Raw genomic sequence first — 13,029 nt, 5'->3', positions numbered from 1 at the left:
TAAAGATATAGAATTTTACATTTTGATATGGAGCATATTTATATATAGATTAGAGTTGTCTAACAGAAAACACTAGATTTAGAATAAACATCAGGTATAACAGGATACAATATTTAACCAAAATCAGAAAATTATTAACTCTTTAATAATAATATTCTATAAGTTTTCTATAATATTCTACAGAAACACATATTCCATAAGTGCCCTTTACATGGCTGGTAAATGCTATTACTTGATTTACAACTGTAACCAAGATACAATCTACCTATATTCCTGGCAGTGGTCACCCAGCCTTAAATATTCCCCACACCCAAGTCCAAGCATCTGCCAGCAAAACTATTTAGATGAAAGCTGGACATTATATCTCTAAAATCTAATTTAAAGACCAAAATCAATAAATAAGTAAAGCTGAGACATTGATTCTTCTAATTTAAGTCCTGAAAAACAGAAAGGAACAGGATGCTCTTTAGTTCATAATATTTACAGAAGTTTATGATCCATCATCCCATTTTAGAAAATGAAATCAGACACCAAAACAAGAGATAAACCTCATGTCCATGGCTTAGTCTCCTTCTCCATCTCATCCTTTATCCAACTTAGGCAATTGGGAGCTAACGGCTGAGACAGAAAATAAGCAGAATAGCTAGTCATCCAAGAAAATCATTAAATCACTCAGGCTTTGATTTCTCCAGGTAAAAACGTGAATCTTGTATACCGTACCCCTCATTAAAATATTAATTCACTCTCACCCCCAGAAACATGCTGGAGATCCACAGCCCATGCCCACTCCAGGAGCAATGATGGATCAATATTGCTACACATGCCTTCTCACACCAAACCAATGGGGATACGAAGCTGTGAAATTGCAAGACCAATTCATATTTCAGCACTGTCCCTATCAATGTAAGCATCACTATATGGATTTTGAGCCTTAAATGAGGATAATATCTGAACACTATTTTGCAGAAAACTTAGATAGACTAGGTGCATAGGTGATAGATAATCTGCAAATTGTAACACAATGGCACCCCACTCCAGTACTCTTGCCTGAAAAATCCCATAGGCAGAGGAGCCTGGTGGGCTGCAGTCCATGGAGTCGCAAAGAGTTGGACATGACTGAGTGACTTCACTTTCACTTTTCACTTTCCTGCATTGGAGAAGGAAATGGTAACCCACTCGAGTGCCGTCTATGGGGTTGCACAGAGTCGGACACGACTGAAGTGACTTAGCAGCAGCAGCATACAACTATAACTACCTTGAGAGATTTCATGAATTCTGAGTTGTGTAAATAATATGCATGATCATTCAGCCCAGAAAGGGATACAGGACCCTCTCATGGAAAGCTGTTGTTGCCCATGGAAATGACCCTCATGATGGCAAGGAATGTTAATGCTGCAGGAATGTTGTAGTAATCGTATAATGAAACATCAGATACCTTTCACTAATAGCAAAATAAGAAGACACCGGGTCAGAATATGATGCTTCTGATAATGCCTAATTAGCAAAAAAAAAAAAAAAAAAATCACTGTCACCGTATTGCCATGTGTCATGAACTTTGAATAAATGATTTTGTTTGCTCTTAGAAAAACATTTCAAAGATGAACTTATTTTCCCTAAAACATTAGGAAACTGAGGCCCCTAGAGTTTGAGAAATATGTACATAAGAACGAAAAGTATATTGGAAGGACTGTGTCTGTCTGTTGGCTGCAGTTTGATGTGCCTACCCTGACTCACTGCAGGACAGCAACTTGCACACTCATAAACATAAAAAGGAGCTAGGCATCTGACTGGGATGAACTTGACTCCAACTCTTAAGAATTAGTCACTCCTTTGCTTATTTACTAGCATGCATTTATTTGTTGTTTATACATTATAGGTTAACTGTGGACTTTATCCCTCATTTTGCATTCTGATTTTCTGAATGATATTACTCCATGTTTGCTATTAACACCTTATCTTGTGGACCCCTAGTGGAGGAAATCTGTATCCTGTGTGTGTGTGTGTGTGTGTGTGTGTGTGGTGCCAGGGCAGATGCATTAAACTGCAGCTAGAAAACAAACATACTCATATATACCAATATCCCTTTATCTACATGTAGGTACTCCTCCTTCATTTACTGCACATGGGCATTAAAAACTATCTTCTATATTCTATTGATAATAGGTGGCATTGATTATAAGATGCACTGTTATTTTAGAAGTCACCAAGAAAGAAACACATATGGCCAATTAAATTATAATGCTTTCCTGGGCTTTCCTGGTGACTCAGAAGGTAAAGAATCTGCCTGCAGTGCAGGAGACCTGGGTTTGATCCTGGGTCGGGAAGATTCCCTGGAGAAGGAAATGGCCACCCACTCCATTATTCTAGCCTGGAGAATTCCATGGACAGAGGAGCTCGGCAGGCTATAGTCCATGAGGTTGCAACTCTAAGATATAATTCAATTTCAGAAATATTAATTTGTGAATAAAAAGTATATCCTTTAGAAGTGATGAGCTATATCATGTGTTATGTAGCTCTTGTAGCATACTGTATTGACTAAGTATACTTTGCACGGATGTAATTTACATGCACAACTCACTATTCATCTACTTTTACACAATTCCAGTTTCAGTGTGCATGCATAGGGAGGCTGGCCCCATGTTTGATCATATGGACTCTGGAACCACCCTTGTCTGGGTTCAAGATGTGACTCTTACTACTTATTAGGTATATGGCCTTGGGAAAGTTTCTCAACCTTTCAGTGGATCACATTCCTCTTCTCTACAGCACATAATAAAATCTAACATAGAGTTATTGTGAGGATTAAATGAGTGAAACTGTGCCTTGTACATATTAAGTGCTTCAAATGTATTCACTGTTAATATAGCTGTTACTATGATTACAAAGCACATGAAGATGTAAGCTATATTGTACTCACAGTGAGAATCTTTACAATGCCCAGGGCACTCCATTTCAACTTCAAGATGAAGCCCTTTCCAAGCCTGCAGCTGTTCTAGACATCAGGAATGTATGCCCAGGCCGTCACCACACCAGTCAGACAACCTGCCATGCAAGCCACATCCTTCCGAGTTATATATCCCCAGAGGACATATACAACTATGCATAGAGAACCTGCTGTTTCTTAAGTATATCCACTTTCCATAAATTTACAATTAATATTAATCCTGATCTTGAAAATAAGCTGTGAACCAAAGCAAATCGCCTTAAAACCAGATTTTCATTAATAAGGAGATTTATTGTAAGTTTCTCCCCGCCTACCTTCCTTACTTGGCTTTTGTGAGAAACTGCAAAACATCTTTCCCTTGTGAGACCCACACCGTGCTAATACATGGTTGAGAGCACTTTTGTTCTTAATTAGTGAAGAAATACAAGTAAGGGAAGACCCTCATTCACCTCCCTCATCCATTTCTCCTCTGATAACTTACTGTGACATGGCACACTGATAAAACACCTACACCCAGTCCCGTGCCTAACAAATGTATCAGCTCAAGGCCTAGGCAATCTTTAACCTTGCATCCATCCCCATGCACATCTTTGAACATCAACAGTGTACACATGCTCACCTCAAGCATTCACTTAATGTCAAGCACATTTAATGCCATTCTTCCAACCTGTACCTCTTCTCCCCTATTCATTCTCCTTGCTCACACTTGTCTGAGCTGTATTTCTCAGAGAGCTGGATACATGTACCCATGGCTCTAGCAAGACTCTCCTTTTCCTTTTTCTATAAGTCCTGCAGTTCTTTTAGACAGTAGGAAAAATCATGTATCTCGTGCCCTGGTTCCAAATACATCTGAGATGGACCAAAGGAGTTCGATTATGGAGGAACCAAAGTCATTCATCAGGAACACATAAAAATAAATGCACACTCATTTGTTCATCTCTTCTCTATGTATTATTCTTGAATTAAAAAGAGAAGAGGGAAAGACAGCATGGCATAGCAGAGTTAAGGATAATGTATCTACCCTGTATAATCTGATCCTGTATCTTTCCAGAATAAGTAACAAGTGTAAATCATAAATCATGGGATTGTCTAAGTATGAGTCTGTGTCCTAGTCCAACTGATAATTGAACTTTGATCCTTGTTTATAAAATGGTGAAAATACACATGGCCACAGACAGCGGTATGTAAGACTATCCCCTTGATTCATCATAATAGCTTATTAGCCACAGCAAAATGGGGAATTAAAGCTTCTGCCATTCACTCATAACTAACAAGGGAGACTGAGGTCCCCTGCTTTGTCAATAGTGCTTTGAGTTATTCAGTTCAGTTCAGTCGCTCAGTCGTGTCCGACTCTGCGACCCCACGAATTGCAGCACACCAGGCCTCCCTGTCCATCACCAACTCCCGGAGTTCACTCAAACTCATGTCCATCGAGTCGGTGATGCCATCCAGCCATCTCATCCTCTGTCATCCCCTTTTCCTCCTGCCCCCAATGCCTCCCAGCATCAGAGTCTTTTCCAATGAGTCAACTCTTCGCATGAGGTGGCCAAAGTACTGGAGTTTCAGCTTTAGCATCACTCCTTCCAAAGAAATCCCAGGGCTGATCTTCTTCAGAATGGACTGGTTGGATCTCCTTGCAGTCCAAGGGACTCTCAAGAATCTTCTCCAACACCACAGTTCAAAAGCATCAATTCTTCGGTGCTCAGCTTTCTTCACAGTCCAACTCTCACATCCATACATGACTACTGGAAAAACCATAGCCTTGACTACACGGACCTTTGTTGGCAAAGTAATGTCTCTGCTTTTGAATATGCTACCTAGGTTGGTCATAACTTTTCTTCCAAGCAGTGAGCATCTTTTAATTTCATGGCTGCAGTCACCATCTGCAGTGCTTTGAGCTATACCCACTTCTAATTTTACTTCTGAAACTTTAATTCACCTTTTTCTTTATAGTTAGGATCTTTTTCCTATGAGTTTTCCCACTTATTGATACAGACAACATGCTACATGTTCTGCAGTCTACTAAATCATCTTGATCAGTTTTTAAATATGATTTAACCAAACAACCATTAGACAAACACTAGGTGCAAAGAGATGATTTCAGTTCCCAAATAAAAAAATGATGCATGTTTTCTATTGGTCTTTGCTTTTTCCCATTCATTTCTCCTTTTTCTTTCCTTGAACTTTTTCTTACTCATGTCATGTTGAAAATGTCAAATTCTAACCATTTCTATGTGGACTTAAGGAGAAGAGCTCTGAGGATCATGCCCCTCATCCTTTAGCACATATACGACTCAGGCCCTTGTATTTGAAGAGCCACTGAGGCAAGGATCTCCTTATCCTGAGTCCCTAGCATCTTTCAGTGTCTAGAATGTAGTTCTAATGGGTCAGCATTATGCTAGTCAAATTCTGGAGCATAGGGCTCAAAAATGTCTATGTGGAGGAGTAAAGGCAACACTGAAAACTGCCTACCATTCTTTATAGGATTTGCAGACAACAAAACTATTCATTTTTAACAGTAACAATTTAACAAGTAGTTGCTATGTGCCAGCTCTAGGGTCCCATGTCCCAGATGCATGGGACACACATCTTCATCATCATTATCAGACTTTTTGAGCATTTACTATGGCTTCCCTGGTGGCTGAGAGGTAAAGCATCTGCCTGTGATGCGGAAGACCCAGGTTCTATCCCTGGGTTGGGAAGATCCCTGGAGAAGGAAAAGGCAACCCACTCCAGTATTCTTGCCTGAAGAATCCCATGGACAGAGGAGCCTGGTGGCCTATAGTCCATGGGGTTGCAAAGAGTTGGACACGACTGAGCAACTACATTCCTACACTGTTCTTATCAGGCTTCTTTGGGGCTAAGATGATAAAGAATCTGCCTGCAAAGCAGAAGACCCAGGTTCAGTCCCTGGGTCAGGAAGATACCTTGGAGAAGGAAATAGTAACCCACTCCAATACACTTGCCTGAAGAATCCCATGGACTGAGGAGCCTGGTGGGTTACATAGTCTGTGAGGTTGCAAAGAGATGGACGTGACTAAGCGACTAACACTAACCATATACTGTCCTAAGTTATTTACTTTTAACAGATACTAAATAAAATACAGTTTCCATATCCAAGGAATCATCATTTTCCTCTTTCTCATGGTCAGTAATTTCCCGCCAAGGGATTTTGAGATTAAGGAAATCTCTGGGTTTTACCACTCATCATCTCTAATTGGAATGAGAACACAATTTATTTGGGATCTTCCGCCTTAGTAATCAATCTTATCACTGGCAACTGATTTTGCATATTTAATCTCTTTCCTTTTATTAAGTTTCAAACTTTTCAAGGTAGGCTCTGGAAAGACAGCAAGGTAGGAGGATACCACAGCAGGGTCCTGAGACACAGACCAGATTGCCTCCTGTTATCCACAACTCACAGGCCACCTGCATGAGACAGGTGAATATAACCAAAGAGAATCACGCATCACACACATGCCTCGAGGCAGAGATTCCCAGGAAGACTTTAACTGCTTTCTTTAAAAACAACCAACCCAAATGAAAACAAAAACCTGAATGAAGAGAACAATCTTGTCCTGGTTGCTTATTTTGAGGGGGAAAAAAAAATCAGTTACCCATGGGACATTACATATAATTCAAAACCAACCAAATGCAAAGTAGCTCAGAAGAAGGTTGTTCTGGACCTTATTACCCTTTCCTGCAACAGATAATTTCTTTCTAAAAATTAACGTCTGAAAAAATAAAAACAAACAAAAAACAAGAGATGCAATTCTGCGGGCAGGGCGTGAAACTGGTGAGATGTGAACAAGGAATGCTGAACAGCGCAGCAGGACCATTATCTATTTGTTTATTAAGTTTTCCAGTATAGTAGATTGATCTGAAAATAACAGAATGTTTATGAAGCATGAAGCGTTGCCTAAGCTTTCAATTAAAATGAAATAAAACAAAATGCTGGATATGTGTTCATTGTAGGAAATCTTATTAGGGGACTGGTCATCACAGCCAGGCATGGCTCCATTGCCCGTCCTGTTATTCCGGCTCACTGCCCACTGGCCCATCTCAGGGACCGACATAAGTGAGGCAGCCCTTCGCTAACATGGGCTTTGTTCTTCAGGGTGTAATGTATCACAGGGATATTTTAAGAGAAAGGCCAGCACTGTAACCCCACTTTATAGATGGAAAGGAAAAAAAAAAAAAAAAAACAGTACATCAACTGGCTTTCCAAAGGATCCACAGTAAAAATTAGGAATAGCACACAAAGTTCAGAAGACAATGTTAGCTCCCTGAAACACTTAGCATCTCTGTGCTTGTATTTTTATGGTATCTTTTTGGCCAGGGGCTTGAACTCAGAGAATGAAGTGGAGAAAGAAGAAAGCATTAAATGAAGAAGAGTGGGAGAGTGCAGGTCAAGGAAGGAAACAGACCAGTGACACGTGCTGATAGCTGGATGCCCAGGAGCACTGAGCAGAGTGCAGCAGACGTGAGCAGTGGAAGACAGAATGATATCTGTGATACTGTGATTTATAAGAAGAAATATATATTTGTTTTTTTCCCCTGTTTCTGGCACAGAAATCTTAACATCCTTGGAATTTCCTAATTGATAAGAGCGATAAAACTGTCTTATTATTCATAACAAGCCCCTTTCAACAATACCTGAATTTATATTAATGAGGTAACTTTTGGAGGTGGTTTAGTTGCTAAGTTGTTTCCAACTCTTGTGACCCCATGAACTGTAGCCCACCAAGCTGTCAGTCCATGGGATTTTCCACGCAAGAATACTGAGATGGGTTGTCATTTCCTTCACCAGGGGACCTTCCCAACCCAGGGATCAAATCCGTGTCTGTTACATCTACCTGCACTGGCAGGTGAGTTCTTTACCACTAGCACCATCTGAGGTAACTTTTACATAGCCCCTAAGTGTTGGAGCTGGTTGCCAGGGAAACCAACCAAGTGAACAGTGGTTTGGAAGTTTCAGCCTCATCACTGATCTCCAGGAAAGGGAGGGGGCTGGAGATGGAGTTCATTCATCAATGATCAAAGATCTAATCAATTAAGCCTATGTAATAAAACATTCATAAAACCCCCAAAAGAAGGGATTCTGAGAGCTTCCAGGTTGGTGAATGTGTGGAGATTTAGGGTGAGGACATGAAAGCCCCACACCCCTTCCCACATACCTTGCCTTATTTTCTGGCTGGTAAATGATAACTAGACAGAAAAATGTTTTCCTGAATTTTGTGAGCTGCTCTAACAAACAAATCTGAGTTGAGGAGGAGGTCATGGGATCCTCTGATCTATACCTGGTGGGTTCAGATACACAGGTAACAACCTAACTTGTGGCTATATCTTTTAGGACTGAACCTCTAACCTATGGGATCTAACACGATCTCTGAGAACACAGTGCCAGAATCCAGTTGAATTGTAGGATACCCAGCTGGTGGTGTGGAGTGGTCAGAAGTGAAGTTGTGTTGTAGAAGATACTGAGAGGAAAGGAGCCACACAGGAGAGGGGTGTTTTCTTTTACAGGAACTTTGCCTCTTTTGTCAAGAGTCAGACAGAGAGAAGAGCCGCAGGGTCAGTTTGGTTTTCAAGGTCCAGGAAAAGTTCAAAAATAAATACACGAAGAAATGAATGAATTGATGAGTCTAAATCAGAGTCATCTACAAGTAATCTGTACAAGAAACAGCAGCCGAAGCCAGTATTATGGTAATTTTCTGTTCTTAGTTTTAATCGTTTTTATATGTTTATTTCCTTGCTTGTTCCTGGACTAGTAAAATCTCATTAAGCTATATATCAGGGCTGCACATCTTTGGAATCTCTTCACTATTGTCTGTCTTAAAAGTACTTCTACTTTTCCAAGTCCTCTGGAAGCATGAACTGCACTGAAGTCATCTATGGGACAAATTTCCATTACACTTGGAGAAATTCCAATTGTGGACAGTTTTCATGATCTCCTGAAAGGCCTTAAGACACCCACAGTCAGTGGAAGAATTACATATGAATAGTGCATATTTATAACCTGAAATGGCTCCAAAAGGAAGGCAGGGCCAGGTACAAAATAAAGCCTCATATTTCCCATTTTCTATTTTATATAGCATCAGGGCAAGATTTTTCCTCTTTTCTAAAGAAAGCCATGGCTCAGTAGTGAAGTTTGAAATATAATGAACCTTTTATCCATGAAGCCAAAATAGAACTCCTCCTCTTCCTCCTGAACTTCCTTCTTCTCATCTTGTTCATGAACCACAGTAGCGTTTAGTTGGAAGAATATTGGGTTAAGAGCCAACTAGAACTGAAGCCACTGTGTTTCAGTCCTGGCTCAGTCAGTCAGTAGCTATGTGATCTTGGGCCAATCAGTAAGCTTGGAGCATAATTCTGTGCTGTATCAAGGCCTTCCATTTGCCAGAAGAGCATGCTACACAAGTGGGCAGCTCTGGTGCCTGGTTTAAACCCCACCCCTTTCCAGTGATTGAACTTGGGTGAGTTGCTAGCCAGCTCTCCCTCCATTTATGTGCACAGACCTCATAGCGGGCGGTGAGGACTCAATGAGATAAGGCTTTAAGGAGTTTAGAATGGTACCTGGCATATAGTAAGTGCTCACTGACTTTTGGCTTTTATTGTTATGATGATGTTTAATTGTCTCCAATAATAGTAATTTCCAGTGTGCCTGGTGTGTGTCTTTACTAACAGGTAGACTGGGGAAGAAATGGTTTGGAACAATCAGCACTGGAGGCTGGCTTAGAAAGGAGAGTCTGGCTGATTGCCATTGTGTTATTTTTCCTTTTTTCATGACCCATAACCAGTACTTACTGGAGTGATATGTACTCACAAATTGCTGTCCCAGAGAGCTGGAAGGGAAGTTGTTATTTAAAGGCTGTTCAGAATGCCTAGATTGGCATTTTGTGATTACCTCACAGAATAAACTACTGGAGAAGGGCTGATTTAACTAGCATGGCTTGCCTTGGTGTGTCAGACCTATTCCACACATTTGGGGTTCAGTTCAGTCACTCAGTCGTGTCTGACTCTTTGCGACCCCATGAATCGCAGCACACCAGGCCTCCCTGTCCACCACCAACTCCCAGAGTTTACTCAAACTCATGCCCATTGAGTCAGTGATGCCATCTAGCCATCTCATCCTCTGTTGTCCCCTTCTCCTCCTGCCCCCAATCCCTCCCAGGATCAGGGTCTTTTCCAATGAGTCAGCTCTTTGCATGAGGTGGCCAAAGTATTGGAGTTTCAGCTTCAGCATCACTCCTTCCAATGAACACCCAGGACTGATCTCCTTTAGGATGGACACATTTAGGGTAGATGTGGCCAAACAGATAAATAAATAAATAACTAGAAAACCTAAGATATTTTAATCCTAGAAGTACTTTAGGTTCATTCAGGCATATAAAGGCACCCACAGTATGAAACAGTGAGGTCTACTAAAACACTATATATCTATACTGATATACATGATATTACTGAGCTAAGTACAATCATACATTTGAAGGGATATTCTAGGACAGAGAGTTTCAATGAAGTATGAATTTTCAGGAAATCTTTATGCTTAATAGAGATTTGTCCACAAGTATTTGAGGGAGGTTTGGAATTTGTAGCATATACAGAAAGAACGTAGAAGGAATGGAAATTAGAGGCGAAAAAGGAATTTAAAAAATGTACATTGCTGAGGCAAATTCTGTAAATTCTATCTATCTAGATAAAGAAGGTACTATGAAGAAGGTCTTCACTGGCTAAAGGAGAGGGAGGCATAATGTCTGTTAGGTAAGAGGCACACAAGGGTTCCATATTTCAGATTTTTGGTTTTAATCCATAGGTATTGAATTTTGTACCAGGAAAAAAATATATATACTGAAATAAGTGAAGAATCCAACTGAACCACATTAAATTGCCAATGTTTAACCATTTTTGCTCTACTGAAATGGGAATTTCCTAGGGTTCTATCTAATATCCTGAAATCAATCTGCTAGTTGAATAACCGGCAGGGAGATTAACTTGGAGACTAAATATATTATATAGAGATACAATCTCATAGGCTTTGATAAAAGTGGATATTTGGGAGAGGGAGAGAAGAGTGGATATTACTGACATATTTTTTCTTGAGTTTTCTTAAGCTCTCTTCTCTATTTCCTTTTTTGGTCTTACTCTTGGGGAAAGCAGAACATTTGCTTTCTCCCATCCTTTTGAATCCAATTATGATGACTCTGATCTCTTAGCTGCTTAAGCTGTAGACCCTCTATAGAACACTGCAAGGCCCCTTCTTAGCGGAGCAACTGAGGTAAGTTTAGTTTCCTAGGCTAGGACTCCTATGCTGGATTTGACAGGTGAACCCAAAAATGTATGAATAAGACCAGGTACTGAGAACAAAATTTCTATCTCATTATCAAAGTTCTTTGTTGGATTTGGAAAAAAAATGTTGTAGGTCTAAGGAAACCGAAACTTCTAAGGATATTCCTGGTTTTAAACATCATAGAAAGAAAAAAAAAAAACCACTGGTTCTTCTCTAAGAAGACTTGTGAGGGCTCATCCTTAGAACAATCAAATTTAGGAGTTATGTAGGAGGTCTGTATAATTAATACAATAAGAATATATAGTCAATCAAATGTTTTAAACTCCCCAAAATGAGTATAGGTTCCATGTGGAGCTTAGGGAAAACAATTTCTTTGAACCATTTCAGTCCACTTTTAATTCTGTGGTATAAATATACAATATACAGCATGACAAAATGTGGCTATCAATTGACGTATATACAAACAAGTGAAATACTTACAAAGTTATACCAAAAACAATACCATCCAAGTTTTCAGAGTTGGTATGGCAGAATAATTATAATTTGTGTATGTGGTTTTTTTTTTCTTACTTTTTACTTACATCATTTGTACTTAATGCTAAAGTTTTCAACCTGTGGTAATCTGCCCTCTCTCTTTTTTCCTCTGGCCTAACTACTTTCCTCTGGCATACTACAAGGAAGAACTGACTTCCTTGCTTCCTATGAAAATGTGGATTTCCTGTCTTTACTCTGGTCAGTAATTCTGAAGACAACACAATACAATACCTTTGCTAACCCACTTGGTAAACAAGTAGGTGGGGGAAAAAAGGGGGCATCCCTGTGTGTGTGTGTGTCTGTGTGTGTGTGTGTATCCAGGCTTTTTCTTTATCTGCTCATTGTAACACACCCCCTCCCCTTCTTTCTCTCTCTCTCCTTACAGAAAAGAAAGAAGAAATAAATAAAAAGTGAAGGAACTTCTCTTTTTAATAATATAGGATCATCCATTAGGCAGACTTACCAGCTCAAAGTGAGTTCCACAGCTCTGCCTGGCCCTGATGATGTGTCTCAGAAGGTGTATGCCGACCTCCCTCTTTTTTGCTGACCCATTAAACTCTGAGTGGTCCTTGATAGGCTGAGTGAAATGGACTCAAACCTTGGTTCAGAGCTGCTTAGCAGTTTGGAAATGTGGGTAATTGTGCTTCTAGAAGCACAATCAAAAATACAATTGTACTTTTTGCTTCCCGTTTCCGTCACCCATCTTAGCCTCAGGCTATTGGTTGCTAAATGGTTCGTGTTTATTTGTTTTGTGTCACCCTCTTGACTCTGAGCTCCTAGAAATCAGAGCCCCACCAGCCACTTTGTATACTTCACAGTGTGTTGCTCACAGACTAAGTAACCAAAGTTTTCCAATGGTAGAATGACAGTGAAAGAAAGAAAGAAAAAAAATAAGATTCAAGAAACTGGAGGCAAAACTGCGACATAAGATGGAGGTAGTCTGGGGAACGCACCCACAAAGAAGAAAGACACAAGAGCCTCCCTTTGGTCGGGGCAGTGTAGAATGAAATTTAGTTAGAGATGTGTTCCTTTACTACTTCCTCTTGGGTTCTCTGTTCACCTCCATGTCCTCCTCCCTTCTCTTTTTCTATGCCTAGCCCCCAAAGAGAACCACGAGATAAGAGTGGACAAGATCTCAACAGAGTATCCACTGTGCCGGTTACAGATGTGGGGAAGTCCGGCCAACACTGGGCTGTCTTAAAAACCAACAGGGACGGTGCCGGCAATCCCGATGGAGACTAGAGGGCAGCAGTGCCACACA

The 13,029-nt window shown here is 40.3% G+C and overlaps 1 non-coding gene across 1 annotated transcript; it reads left to right on the top strand.

Annotated features, from left to right (window-relative positions):
* Nucleotides 1-5,575: 5,575 nt before the first annotated feature.
* TRNAH-GUG (transfer RNA histidin (anticodon GUG)) lies at nucleotides 5,576-5,646 on the top strand. The gene has a single exon. It is a non-coding gene; the product is annotated as a tRNA-His (tRNA).
* Nucleotides 5,647-13,029: the final 7,383 nt, after the last annotated feature.

This window comes from Bos grunniens, chromosome 1, assembly GCF_055505025.1.
Source record: "Bos grunniens cultivar Pamir isolate PY7600 chromosome 1, Bosgru_T2T1.0, whole genome shotgun sequence".
Taxonomy (NCBI): Eukaryota; Metazoa; Chordata; class Mammalia; order Artiodactyla; family Bovidae; genus Bos; species Bos grunniens.
The sequence above is the reverse complement of the archived record's forward strand: the minus strand, read 5'-3'. Positions and strand labels throughout refer to the sequence as shown.